Raw genomic sequence first — 14,490 nt, 5'->3', positions numbered from 1 at the left:
TGGATCCAAGTATGTATGATCTAAATTTATCCAAGGCAAATACAACAGCTAGTAATTCCTTCTCAGTTATGGTATAGTTTGCTTGTGTAGTGTCCAACGTCTTGGAACCATAGTATATCACATGTGGTAGCTTCCCATTTCTTTGTGCAAGTACCGCTCCTACTGCAAAGTTTGATGCATCACACATCAACTCGAATGGCAATGTCCAATCAGGTGGTTGGATGATGGGAGTGGTAGTGAGTGCCTTTTTCAAGGAATCAAAAGCGGTTTTGCACTTCCCTCCAAAGTCAAATGGTACATCCTTCTAAAGTAAGTTGGAGAGAGGATTAGCTATCTTGCTAAAGTCCTGTATAAACCTCCTGTAAAACCCTGGATGACCAAGAAAAGATCGAACCTCTCGTACAGAAGAGGGGTAAGGCAATTGTGAAATAACATCAATTTTAGCAGGATCTACAGATATACCATTCTTGGAGACAACATGACCCAAAACTATACCTTGTTCCACCATAAAATGACATTTTTCAAAATTCAAAACAAGGTTAGTTTCCTCACATCTCTGCAAAACTCTTGCAAGATTAGACAAACAATTATCAAAAGATGAACCATACACACTAAAATCATCCATGAAAACCTCAATACAATGCTCCAATAAGTCTGTTGATAATGGTTGAAAAACCGTTATTTTTATGCTTAAAATTGATACCAAAAGCAACCTTTAAGACTTAGAAACTAGCTTGAACTCATATTTTTGCTTTAGTTTTGTGAATAAGAGAGTTGAAAGTGAATTTAATGGTTTTGTGCAAGATTCCCTTGATTTTGTAGGCTAATTGAATGATTTGAAAGAAGAATTGAAGTACCGAATGATTGGAGTGTTGAAAAGTCAACCAGAAACCAGAAAAGTCAACCAGTCAACCAGAAAAGTCAACCAGTCAACCAGAAAAGTCAACCAGTCAACCAGAATGCTGAAAAACTAACCAGAACGCAGAAAAAGTGTGACCGAGTGGCGCTGAGCGGTAAAATACCGCTGAGCGGCACTTTTCAGGTGCCAAAATCACCGTTGAGGGGCAAAAACAGCAGCTGGGGGCAAAATGGATCATGCGGTATTACTGCTCAGCGGTAAAATACCGCTGAGCGCCATTCTAAGTGGGCTTGGACCGGTTTTCTTTTGTTTTTATGGGCTTGGACTTGTTTTATGTTATTTTTATGCCCTATTTAAGGACTTGCACGTCCTAGGGTTGGGATCTTTGGCAGAGACGAAGCAAACACTCTGTTTTCCACCCCTTGAAGGAAGATATTGGATGCTTAGGCTACCTCCTCCTCTTTCTAGGGTTCTATCTTTCATTCTTTCATTATTGTTCATCTAGCTTCACCATGAATATGGTGAACTAAACCTTGTATTGTTGTTGGGGAATCAATGTAGTCTTGTGAAACTCTCATATATGGAATTTGTGTTTTAAAGTCTTATAGTAAGATATATGCTTTCTTTCATCTTTAGGTAGGGTTTTTCCTCTTTGCTTATTGCTTGCTTTGTTTAACTCATTCATTGCCATGATTATTGATTTTGTCGATACAGGAACGTACGGGGAAGTCTAGATCCGGGGAATTTCTCCTAATAGCATATTGGTTGCCTTTAAGCTCCTACACTTTAAGAACTAATTACTAGGAATGCTAGGAATTGTATGAACTCGTAATTAAGGATAGGCCTTCTTGCAAGGTGATTTAGAGAGTGGCATTAGCATTGATGATAAGAATGATGAATTCCTAAAAGTATATGAGAGTGGATAAGATGAAATTGATAACCCCAACAACATACTCATCCATCTAATTCATTAAAGTGTTTGTTTTCCTCTTTTCCATTGATTAAATTCATGCATACATGTTTAATTATTGTCTTTTGCATTTAAACTCTACAATCAATTGTTAACAAGTCTTAAATAATCAACAAATCATATAACTAACTAGGCCGTGAGTCCTTTGGGAGAACGATACTTGGTCTTACCGAGTTTTATTACTTGATACGATTCGGTCACACTTGCAGATTGTTAAACAAGTTTGTGGTGCCATTTTTCGGTGTTCATAAATTTGTCATCATCTGTAAAAATACTCAGCATACATCGCTGAAATGTACCAGGAGCATTGCATAAACCAAATGGCATTTTCCGATAAGCATATGTACCAAAAGGACAAGTGAAGGTAGTCTTATGTTGGTCTTCCGGGGCTATACAAATTTGAAAATACCCGGAAAATCCATCTAGAAAACATTAATGTGACATACCTACCAAACGGTCTAACATATGATCCATGAATGGCAAAGGAAAGTGGTCCTTTTTAGTGAATTGGTTCAATCTCCTATAGTCAATACAAACCCTCCAACTATTCTGAATACGAGTAGGAATCAATTCCTCCTTCTCGTTTTTAACCACTGTGATTCCAGATTTCTTTAGAACCACATCTACAGGGCTCACCCAAGTGCTGTCAGAAATGGGATATATAATACCTACTTGTAGCAACTTGGTTACCTCTTTCTTGACAACCTTCATCAGTTGAGGATTCAGTCTTCTTTGAGGTTGTCTCACTAGTTTAGCCTCCTCCTCCAAAAGTATTCTGTGCATGCAAAATGAAGGGCTAATACCAGGAATATCTACCAAGGTCCAGCCTATTGGTTTCTTGGGATCTCTTATAACCTGTAATAGTTGTCTTTCCTGCTCATCAGTAAGTAATGCAGATATAATAACAGGGAGTTTCCCATCCCTCTCAAGATAAGCATATTTCAAATGGGATGGTAAATGTTTCAACTCCAAAATTGGTTGCTGCACCACAGATGGCAAAATTTTATTGCCTAAGGTAATCTCAGCCACCTCAACATCACACTCGGACGCCACAGAGGTATCATCTATTAATACCGCATCCTCAATATCACCTCTTTTACAATTTTCTTTGTCGTCCAAAATCAGGCACGACATGTTTGAAAAAGAAAAGTCCAAAGATGGAGAAAAAGTTGAAAAAATGTCCAAGAAACTAACAGAAAAATTATTTACAATTTCACTTAATAAATCAATACAAAACAGAGAATGCTCTTCAATTGGGTGCTTCATGGCTTCCAATACATTAAAATGCACCTTCTCATCACCTATCTCCATGGTCAGTGTTTCTGCATGCACATCTATCTTAGTTCGTGCTGTCATCATGAAAGGTCTTCCCAAGATAATAGTTGATGACTTGATTCCATCTTCATCCTTCATATCCAAGATGTAGAAATCGGCAGGAAAAATTAGCTTGTCTACTCGGACAACGACATCCTCAAGCACACCTGCAGGGTTAACTGTGCTACGGTTGGCCAGTTGAATGACCACACCAGTAGTCTTAAGAGGTCTCAAAGATAGAGAAGTAAACATTGATAAAGGCATTACATTAATGGAAGCCCCTAAATCTAGCATGGCATTGTCAAACTTTAAATTTCCAATAGTACAAGGAATAGAAAACATACCTAGATCTTTGCATTTTTGTGGAGGTTCAATGTGTTTCTTAACCAGGCTTGACACATTTCTTCCCAAATTCACAATCTCATTATCCCTAATACGCCTTTTATTTGTGCAAAGTTCTTTCAAAAACTTGGCGTACTTGGGGATTTGTTTAACAGCATCAAGCAAAGGAATGTTGATCTCTACCTTCTTGAAAGTATTTAAAATCTCTTGGTCTAATTCCTCCATTTTTTTGTTTCTCAGTTTTAACCGATTTGGATATGGAGGAGGTGGAGAATGAGATGAAGAAGAATTTTTAGAAGAGTTAGAAGATACTAACCTGGATTTTTCAGTGGTAGATTCAGGTGATGGCTCACTTGATCCTTCATTGTCATCAATTTGTGCTTCTTCTTTCTCTTTATCTTCATCCTCTAGGGCTCCTTTAGGGCTTTCTACCTGCTTACCCGTTCTTAAAGTAATAGCATTTACATTTCTCGGGTTGATCACTGTTTGTGCAGGCAGTTTATTTGATTCCTTAACCTCTAACTTATCCACCCTTTGAGTCAACTCTGTAATTGATTTCTTTATTTCTGAATTTTGCTCAACTATTGTTTTCATGAAATCTTGCATTGACATTTCAGGCTGAGATTGCTGCCTTTGTTGAGGTGGAACATAAGGTTGTCTATTCTGCTGATATCTATTGGAGGACGAATCATGATAATTCTGGTATGGTCTATTTCCTCCAATCATGTTTGCAGCAAAAGCTTGAGATGGGTTTTCCACAGTGGTTTCCACCAAGCTAGGACATTCATCAGTATAATGGTTAGTTGAAATGCAAATTCCACACTTCTTAGCAATTTGTGGAGTTGAGGTTTTAAACAAACTTGCAATCTCATCAAGTTTGCTTTCTAGCTTATTCAATCTTTAATCTATCCTCTTTCCATCAACTGCACCATTATCAATTTCATGCACTCCCTTCAACAAAGTCACTGAATTTTCTCTTGTTCCATACTGTTGATTGTCTACTGCCTTCCTTTCCATTAGATCTATACCGTCTTCTGGTGACCTGTCTAAGAAAGATCCTCCGCTTGCAGCATCTGCCCATGACCTATCAGTAGGACTTAAGCCTTCATCAAAGCTTAGAATAAAATCTTCCATTTGGAGTTGAGGGCATGAAGAACATAGTTTCTTGAATCTTTCCCAATATTCACTAAGATTCTCTCTATCTCTCTGTCTTATATCTTGAATTTCTCTGCGGATAGTTGATAATCTGGATGCAGGAAAATACTTCTCAAGAAAGAGTCTTTCAATAGTTTCCCAATTTGTAATCCGTGCAGAGAGATAATACCACCAATCTTGAGCTGCGCCTTGACGAGTAAAAGGAAAAGCTCTCATTTTAAGGCTCTCTATTGTGATCCTGGGAGATCTAAAGTTTTCACAGAACATGTGAAATTGTCTGAAGTGCTTGTGTGGATTCTCCCTTGATAACCCATTGAACTTTGGTAAGGCATTTAACAGGTCAGGTCTCAGCTCCCACTCCTCATTAGGATATTCAATGTTACTTCGGATAGCTGTATTGTGGGAGGTGGCTAATTGTCTGATGGTTCTTTGTGCCATATTGTTTGGGTTAGGATCAAGTAAAGGATTGGATGGTATGTTTGTGATTGGAGATAATGAAGGTGGAATAACTTCAGATGTAGGAAGTGTTCCCTCAGTAGAACACCCAAATTTCAATCTTCTCCGCAGCTTACGCAAATTCCTTTCGACTTCCGGGTTAATTTGATAAAATTATCCCGGGTTAGCTTTGGTCATGCACTACGCAATCTGCTTGAAGTTGTTTCTTTGTTACTTTTCTTTTTCTTTTGTTCTTGCTTTAGATAAAGATTTCAAATAAGAGATAAGAGAGACTTGTTGGGTCCACTCCCAGGAAAGAGAGGTGCGTCACAATGGACAACTTAAGTACCAAGTCTTTCCTAGCCAGAGTGTATTCAAACTAGCCTCAAGTATTTCTTAAGAGAAATTCTTAATAAAAACAAGAACAAAGATTTTTTATAAAACAAGAATGACTAAAGGTTACAAAATAACTCAAATTAAATTAAATGTATGTGCATTAAATAAAAAAATAAAAATAAAAAAAATAAATAATAAAAAAAAATCAGAATCAAAATATTTAAAATACTAACCGTATCCCCTGGCAACGCGCCAAATTTGCTAGGTTGTCGTTGACGCTATCAAATTAATACTACTTTTCAAGGAAACTTCAGTATTGCCAAGTAGTATTCAAGAAGGTAGATAGGGCTAAAGTAACCCTGAGTCGTCTCCCAACGAACACGGAATTTCTTTTGAATATCTGACTCTTACGAATTCTATGCAATGCTTATGGATAAAAGTAATGTTTGGAGAATGTTTAAAGAACAAATAAGAAACTTAAAAACAGTTACGATGAAATAGGCTAATTCCACTGCTTTTCCAAGATAGATTCATCATCGGTTATTCACGGATAATTGTTCAATTGATTATTGTTTAAGTTTCAAGTTAATTAAAGTACATTCTTAAATAATTCGAGGGCGATCATGCATTTAACCAAAGTAAATTCTCAATCAAATGCAAAACCTTTCTAGATTATTCACAATAAATTCAAGCAAAGTACATTCTTAATCAAATTCTATTGTGTTTAATCATGTCTATTCTTAAATCTCCTAACCAAATTAAAAGCTAATCAATCAAAGTAAATTCTCAATTGATTATAGTTGAAATTATTACTAATCAATCAAAGTACATTCTCAATTGATAGTAAAAACCATTTAATCATATGAAAGTTCCTAAATTAAATCAAAGTAGATTCTCAATTTAAACCTAGAAACCCTAAAACTCATATAATCAATATGCATGTAGATTCAAACACATTATGATGCAAAAATCTTTGCTTTTAACAAGATAGAGAGATGAAAGACATAGAGAGAACAACTTAAATCAATAATCAAAGTAAACAATTGCATTAACTGAACGTAACCTCAAAATCCGTCATGGAATTACAGCAGAATAGCCCTAGATGCTTAGCTCTCCATGAATGGAGTTGAATACAAGATGAAAGAAAAGTGAGAGGAGTATGAGAGAATGAATGAAGTGAAGTGAAGTCCCCCTTTCTGCCTCCCTTGGGTCTCTTTATATAGGCTTGATTGGGCTTGGACTTTGAATAGTTTGTTGATAAGATATTTTCTGTTGATATATTATATCTTTCAAATCTTCATTAGATTAAATCAGTTTTAAAGAATATTTGATAGATATTAACTTAATTATCTTATATCCTATATCTTCCAAATAACTAAAAGATTTAGATAATGATAAAATTATTTGGAAGATATTTTCTGTTGATATTCCCAAATTAAATTAAACAGCTGAATTTTATCTTTTAGATTTTCTGACTTTCCAAAATTGCACAAATACCCTAAAATTTCCTCTATCTGCACTTTAGCCCCTTCTGAATTTTCTAAATAAAATCTGATTTTGGGCATTGAATTGCCATTTGGAGCAATAAAACTTATATTCTCAGCTGCACAAATAAACATTAGAACATCCAAGAATAATTTATGCACTAAAACTCACATTTTACGTCTCTTTATTTCCCAAAACCCAACAATTCCAATCATCACAAATTCACTTAAAATCCACCATTTAAGCACAATTATCCCATCAAAAATTTGAATTTTAAAGCATAAATGTGGGCATAAATATGCACTCATCACAACCTTTTCTGCTTAGAAACTTGCTTGGAATCATGTTTTTCTGTTAAGTTGTGTGAATAAGAGAGTTGAGGTTGAATTTGATGGTTTTATGACTAATGTCCCTTGTTTTGACAGGAAATGAGATAATATGAAAAGCAGAGCTGAAGTTCCAAGAAGATGAAGCTCAGAAAGGCTTGGAAAAACACTAGAAGGGAGGAATGTACGAAGCTTGGGCGCCCTTTTTGGAGGCTTAAGCGCTAGAAGAGTGTCGCTCACCGCCCGGGCGCCCCTTTTGGGGCGCATGAGCACCAGTAGCACGAAGCTTGGGCGCCCCTTTTTGAGGCTTAAGCACCAGGAACCACCATTCACCGCCCAAGCGCCTTAGGCGGGGGCTGCTTGAGCGCTAGCGACACAGGCTTGAGCCTTGTTTCTGTTTTGTTTTCACTCTATTTAAAGGACCCAGATGTCCTAGGGTGAATCATCTTTGGTAGAGGGAGTACAACAGCACACTCTTTTACCCCTTGGGGGTAGATTTTGGGATGTGACAGCTCTCCTCTACTATTTCTAGGGTTTTCCTATCTCATTCTTCTCCATTATTCATCTAGTTTCACCATGTCTTTAGTGAACTGACTTCTATTTGTTGTTGGGGGATGATGTAACCTTGGGAACTCTCATGTATTTGAATTGATTCTTAATAATATATGCTTTTTAATTAATTGTTAGAGGAATTCATCTATAACAACGTTTGCTTTGTTTAACTCAAACAATAGCATGATTTATGAATTGGATGAGTGTCGAGAGGTTCCTTACAATTTAGATTCTTGTTGAATTACTCCCAAGAGTAATATTTCTCAGGGATGAGGGTATGAGTCTTAGTCATCTTAAAGCTTTTGATATGCACATTTAATTACTAGGAATGCTAGGAATTGCATGAACTAGTGATTAAGGACAAGCTTATTTCGCCAAGGGATCGGGTTAAAGTGATTTAGTGAGTGACGTTACCATTAATGCATAAAGAAGAATTCTTACATACATGAGAGGGAACTTGGCGAAATCTAACCCCAACGACATACTCATCTCATATTACACAAGATTTGTTCATCATTGTGCTACTTTGCTATCGATCAACTTGCATTCATATTTAATTTTCTGTTTTTGCATTTGAAACCAATGATCTCGTTTTCTTTAAGTCTTAATTAATCAGGTTATCACACTACTGTCTAATGCCAAGAGTCTCTTGGGACACGATACTTGGTCTTACCATTTTATATTACTTGTGCGATTCGGTACACTTGCCGATCCATCAAAAGGAAGCTTAGGAAAACATTGGTTTTGCACCCATGACCTTTAAACTCACTTACCCATCTAAAATAAGAAACATGAAAATATAACTTGAAAGTAAACTCACACTAGTACAAAAACATCGTATAACATCGTTGTTTTTCGGCCTTTCACGTCTGTTAAAAAAGAAGTGCTTTGTTTCTCACACCAAGAGCGAGGTGATTTGGTCATGTGTAAAAATGATTGCTTTTAAACCCTTTTTCACAAAACAGGAAGTCTTTAAACTTTTCTTGAATTGCAAGTAAATTTGTATGCAATGAAACAGTAAGCGTATTCGAATGCAATGACAATATAATCGACTTAATGCAGAGAGAAGGGATAAGAAAATTCAAATATTGTAGTTTATACTGGTTCGGCCAACCTGCCTACATCTAGTGTCCTTCCACACAACTTGAGATGCAAGCCAATGCACTATTAGATATAAGTTTTAACACCAAGAGCTTTACAGCGACCTCATGTCAAAATCCAAATCACCTTTCTAACTCAATAATATAAGTATAGGCAATACAAAACAGACCAGCAGCAAGAACAATCCTCTTCTGCTGTTAACCCCTTTGAGATACCCCTCGAAGTCAAGAACCACGTTCTTCTTCCTGTATACACCACAGGGAAACCAGCACCTCTCAATGTTTGCCAAAGCTTTTCTGATCACGTAGTAAGCACCTTCCTATGCAGAACGATCAATCTTTTTGTATCAAAAAAATCTTGCTTCATAAGAAATCCTCAAGACTTTATCACCATGGTAATTCTTGATTCTTGGAGCTTTTCTCTCTTCTGTACGATTTCAAAGCACACACTGAAAAGATATGAAAGTGTAATGATCAAATCTTCTTACAGAAATTAAATCATGCGTCAATATATAGTATAAGACAAATCATACGCGTTTTAATTGATTACGCTATTATTCTAGTCGAATACAATTCACGGTTATAATAGATTAATAGCAGTTAAAGACATTAATTGAAAGCACAATTAATATAATCAATTTGCAATAAATGTTTGGTCAACATATGTAAAAATATGACCGTTGTGCCAGTTATGTCAAGCATTAAAACAGTTTTCAAATCATTAACAAACTTAGTCGAATACAAGATGCATGAAATCGGTTAAGTAGAAACACTTAGCATATATTTGAAAACTTTTCTTCTTAAAATACATCACAGCACACTTGAAAATTATTTGCAAACATACGAGTTTTAATCGATTTAACCAATAATGTAATCGACTTAAAACTTGTTGTTTTGTCACACTTTAAAGTTCAAACAATTGAAGCTAGGTGCTTATGGTTTTTCATTTCCATAACCTCATATTATGAATACACAAATAAAATCCAATATCAAACACAATGGTATGCAATAATCAACACAATATGTTCACAGATATGCTTGTACAAATACAATACAATAAGCATAAGCATATAACATGTATACCACACTACATACACATGTGTTAATATTAATTATGTATTGTCATCATCAAAAACACAAATATCATTGAGATTGTGGGTTCAGCTAAACATGTGTTCCCCCTATCAACAATCTCAACAATCTCCCCCTTTTTTGATGATGCACAACCATGATTAATAAAACCATGTTGTACAATCAAAATTCAGCACATTTCAATTATCTCAGAATATATATCAGAATACACATTTCAATTACACAAATATTATCCCCCTTTGGGCATTAGCACAAAAGGCATTTCAATATTCTTGATGGAGCCAAATTCCAGAGGAAACCAGTGGCCTGAAGCTCCCAGATCAGAGGTGTGGTAGATGTGTTGGTGTGCAGCGGAATTGATGGAGTAAATGGTGATGGAGATGTTTGAATGAAGCAAGGTAAAATGAGTGAAACCTCTCATCTCAGAAAGCCTTCATATAATGGAAGGAAGCTTGAGAGAAAATGAAGAATTAGCAAGCAATTTTGACTCAAGAGCAGAATGCAAGACTGGAATATATTTCTCAGCATTTGGGCATAGCTCTAAGTACCATACAAGGAAGAAACCATCCTATTTATAAGTGAAGATGGGTCTCTTTTCTGAATTGAACTCCCGCCTAATTTCAAATGGGAAGCCTAACAACAACACCAAATCCTTCCAACAAATCCCATGCCTTGCTCCAGGTCAGCTCCTCACGTGTTTGAAGCATCTTCTCATCCAACGTTGGGCTATTTTGGGGTTTTGGCTGGGTGCATATGACTTTGGCAGCAAGCTTCTCCAACCAGGCCTTCCTTTCACGTGCCAAATGCCATGTTGGCAGCTGCTCCCTCCAATTTATTTAATCCTACAAAACAAAGTAAACATGCTTAATTAAGAGAAGAAGGTTTAAGATAATTCACCTTCCATAGAAGCAAAATATTAAGTGATCCTTCTTCCTCTTGAACTCTCTTAGCCATGGCTCTAGTAAGAGGTCCAATGTATGTCTTAGATGGTCTTCCATCAGACCCTCCCTCTTGAGAAGGATCTGTCCTCAAATCTGTTGCATCCTGTTGATCATCTCCTGTGAAAGGAATTAAGTCACAGATGTTAAAAGTATGACTGACACCATAACTTTCAGGAAGATCTAAGATGTATGCATTATCATTTATCCTTTTGACCACCTTGAATGGACCATCTCCTCTTGGACTAAGTTTGGACTTCCTTTGAGAGGGAAATCTTTCCTTTCTCAAATGAAGCCAAACTAGGTCTCCTTTTTCAAAAACTATTTTCTTTCTCCCTTTGTTGTTGTATTCTGTATATTTTTTAGTTTGTTTTTCAATTTGGTTTTTGACCTTCTCATGTAACTTCTTGATGAACTCCGCTTTAGAAACACCTTCTTTATGAAGAAAAAGAGATGGTTCTGGAAGAGGTAGTAAATCAAGAGGTGTGATAGGATTAAAACTATAAACAACCTCAAAAGGAGAAAGATTAGTAGTCTTGTGGACTACCCTGTTATAAGCAAATTCAATATGAGGTAGATGTTCATCCCAAGATTTACTGTTACCTCTTAATATTACCCTTAATAATGTAGATAGAGATCTATTAACTACTTCAGTTTGCCCATCAGTTTGTGGGTGACATGTAGTAGAAAATAGAAGTTTAGTCCCAAGCTTTTCCCATAAAGTTTTCCAAAAGTGGCTTAGGAACTTCACATCTCTATCAGACACTATAGATTTGGGTAAACCATGCAATCTCACTATTTCCTTAAAGAAGAGTCGAGATATATAGCTAGCATCATCTACTTTGTGGCAGGGTATAAAATGAGCCATTTTACTAAAACGATCTACTACCACAAAGATAGAATCATAACCCCTTTGAGTTCTTGGTAATCCTAGGACAAAGTATGCTTATGTCCTCCCAAGGGGTATTAGCTATGGAAGAGGTGTATAGAGTCCATGAGGCATAATCTTTGACTTAGCTTGTAAACAAGCTATGCATTTAGAACAATGCCTTTGAACATCTATTCTCATGTGTGGCCAATAAAATTTACTTTTCAAAATGTTTAGAGTTTTATCAACTCCATGATGGCCCATAAGTCCTCCTCCATGACTCTCTTTGATAAGAAGTTTTCTAATGGATCCTTGGGGTATACAAAGTTTTCCTTTATTAAAAAGATACCCCTCAGAAAGATAGAATCCATCAAAAGGCTTCTTAAGACATGATGAATAAGTGGATGCAAATGTTTCATCATTTTCATACAACTCTTTTATGTCATCAAATCCTAATATTTGGGATCCTAGGGTTACTAATAATGCATGTCTTCTAGATAAAGCATCCGCAACAACATTAGTACTCCCCTTTTTGTGTTTGATGACATAGGGAAATTGCTCAGATATTCCACCCACTTGCATGTCTTTTGTTTAGCTTTGCTTGCCCTTTATGTACTTGAGAGATTCATGGTCAGTGTGGATGATGAATTCTCTAGTACCAAGTAATGTTCCCAAGTTTTTAAAGCTCTAATGAGGGCATATAACTCTTTGTCATAGGTAGGATAGTTCAAGGTAGGTCCCCTAAGTTTTTCACTAAAGTAAGCTACGGGATGTCCTCCTTGTATTAAAACAGCTCCTATACCTATCCCAGATGCATCACATTCTAATTCAAAGGCTTTGGAAAAATCAGGTAAAACGAGAATGGGTGCATGAGTTAACTTATGTTTCAAAGTCTCAAAAGACAACTCTTGCTTATCACCCCAAAGAAAAGGAACATCTTTCTTGACTAACTCATTTAAAGGAGCAGCTATGGTGGAAAAGTCTTTCACAAATCTCCTATAAAAACTAGCTAGCCCATGAAAGCTTCTTACTTCTCCTATATTTTTAGGGTTGGCCATTCTTGTATAGCCTTGATCTTCTCTGGATCAACATGCACACCTTCTTTTCCACTTTGAAACCAAGGAAAATCACACTTTCTTGACAAAAAGTACATTTGTCAAAGTTGGCAAGAGGTGGTGTTCTCTAAGAAGAAGCAAGACTTCTTGATATGTTAAGATGCTTTGAAGACTTGACTATAGATTAAGATGTCATCAAAGTAGACCACTACAAATCTGCCTATGCATTCCCTAAGCACATGATTCATTAATCTCATGAATGTACTTGGAGCATTGGTCAAGCCAAAGGGCATGACTAACCATTCATATAAACCAAACTTGGTCTTGAAAGCAGTTTTCCATTCATCTCCTTCATGAATTCTTATTTGATGGTATCCACTTTTAAGATCAATTTTGGTGAAGAGATTTGCTCCATGTAATTCATCCAACATGTCATCTAGCCTAGGAATGGGATGCCTATACTTGATAGTTATGTTGTTGATGGCCCTACAATCTGTACACATTCTCCAAGACCCATCCTTTTTAGGGACCAACAACACAGGCACAGCACAGGGACTTAAACTCTTTTGGATCCACCCTTTGTTCAACAAGTCATTAACTTGTTTCTCTATTTCTTTTGTTTCCATAGGGTTGGTTCTATAGGTGGCCTATTGGGTAGGCTTGCCCCAGGTACCAAATCTATTTGATGTTCTATTCCCCTCAAAGGTGGTAATCCACTTGGTACCTCTTTGGGAAATATATCATCAAATTCCTTTAAAAGTTTTTGCAACCCCTTCGGTAGAGAACCAAGTCATGAGTGATTGAAACAAATGCCTCTTTGCAATAAAGAAGGAAATGAGGTTGTCCAAGAAAAAGATTTTTGGAAATATTCAAGGTTTGAGGTTGGACAACTTCATGGGCTGAGGCATGGGTTACCAAATTCTTTCTTTCTTTCTTATTTTCTTTTTTCTTTTCTCCATCCAACTTCTTCTTAAGAATTATTTGGTCCTCTCTTACTTGTGAAGGTGTAAGAGGACACAAAATAATTTTCTTTCCCTTGTGTTGAATGGTGATTTTGTTGGTGACTCCATCATGTAAAGCTTGTTTATCATATTGCCAAGGTCTTCCAAGTAATATGTGCCCAGCTTCCATTGGTACTATATCACAAACAATTTGATCTTCATATTTGCCAATGGAAATGGGTACACTTACTTGTTCTTTAACTACTATTCCATCATCCTCTTTGATCCATTGAAGTTTGTAAGGTTTAGGATGAGGAGTAGTGGTTAAGCCAAGCTTCTCTACCATTCTAGAACTACAACAGTTGCAACAAGAGCCACTATCCACTATCATTGAACATGTCTTTTCTAAAACTTTGCATCTTGTGTGGAATAGGTTCTCTCTTTGTGACTGTTCTAATTCTACATGTTTACTTTCCAGGAGTCTCCTTACCATAAGTAAGTCACCATCACAAGGTAAAGCTTCTTCTTCTTCAGAAGTGGATGTTTCAGACTCACTATATGAAGAACCCTCACTTTCACTCTCATGCTCAAGGATGTAAGTTGACCTTCTATTGCGGCACTCAGATGCATAGTGCCCTTTTTCCCCACATCTAAAGCACTTAGTCTCCTTACTCTTATGATCTCTTGAAGGTTCTTTGACTTTTTCTTTTCCCTCTCTCTCT

General features: G+C 36.5%; 1 pseudogene; it reads right to left on the bottom strand.

Moving 5' to 3' along the window:
• Window positions 1–3,710, bottom strand: part of LOC148197571 (uncharacterized) — a 44,128-nt pseudogene extending 40,418 nt beyond the window's left edge.
• Between the last annotated feature and the right edge of the window lie 10,780 nt (window positions 3,711–14,490).

This window comes from Vigna umbellata, chromosome 5 (assembly GCF_029865625.1).
Source record: "Vigna umbellata cultivar VRB3 chromosome 5, Vumbellata_1.0, whole genome shotgun sequence".
Lineage (NCBI taxonomy): Eukaryota > Viridiplantae > Streptophyta > Magnoliopsida > Fabales > Fabaceae > Vigna > Vigna umbellata.
Note: the sequence above shows the minus strand (reverse complement) of the source record. Positions and strands in the feature narration are given on the sequence as shown.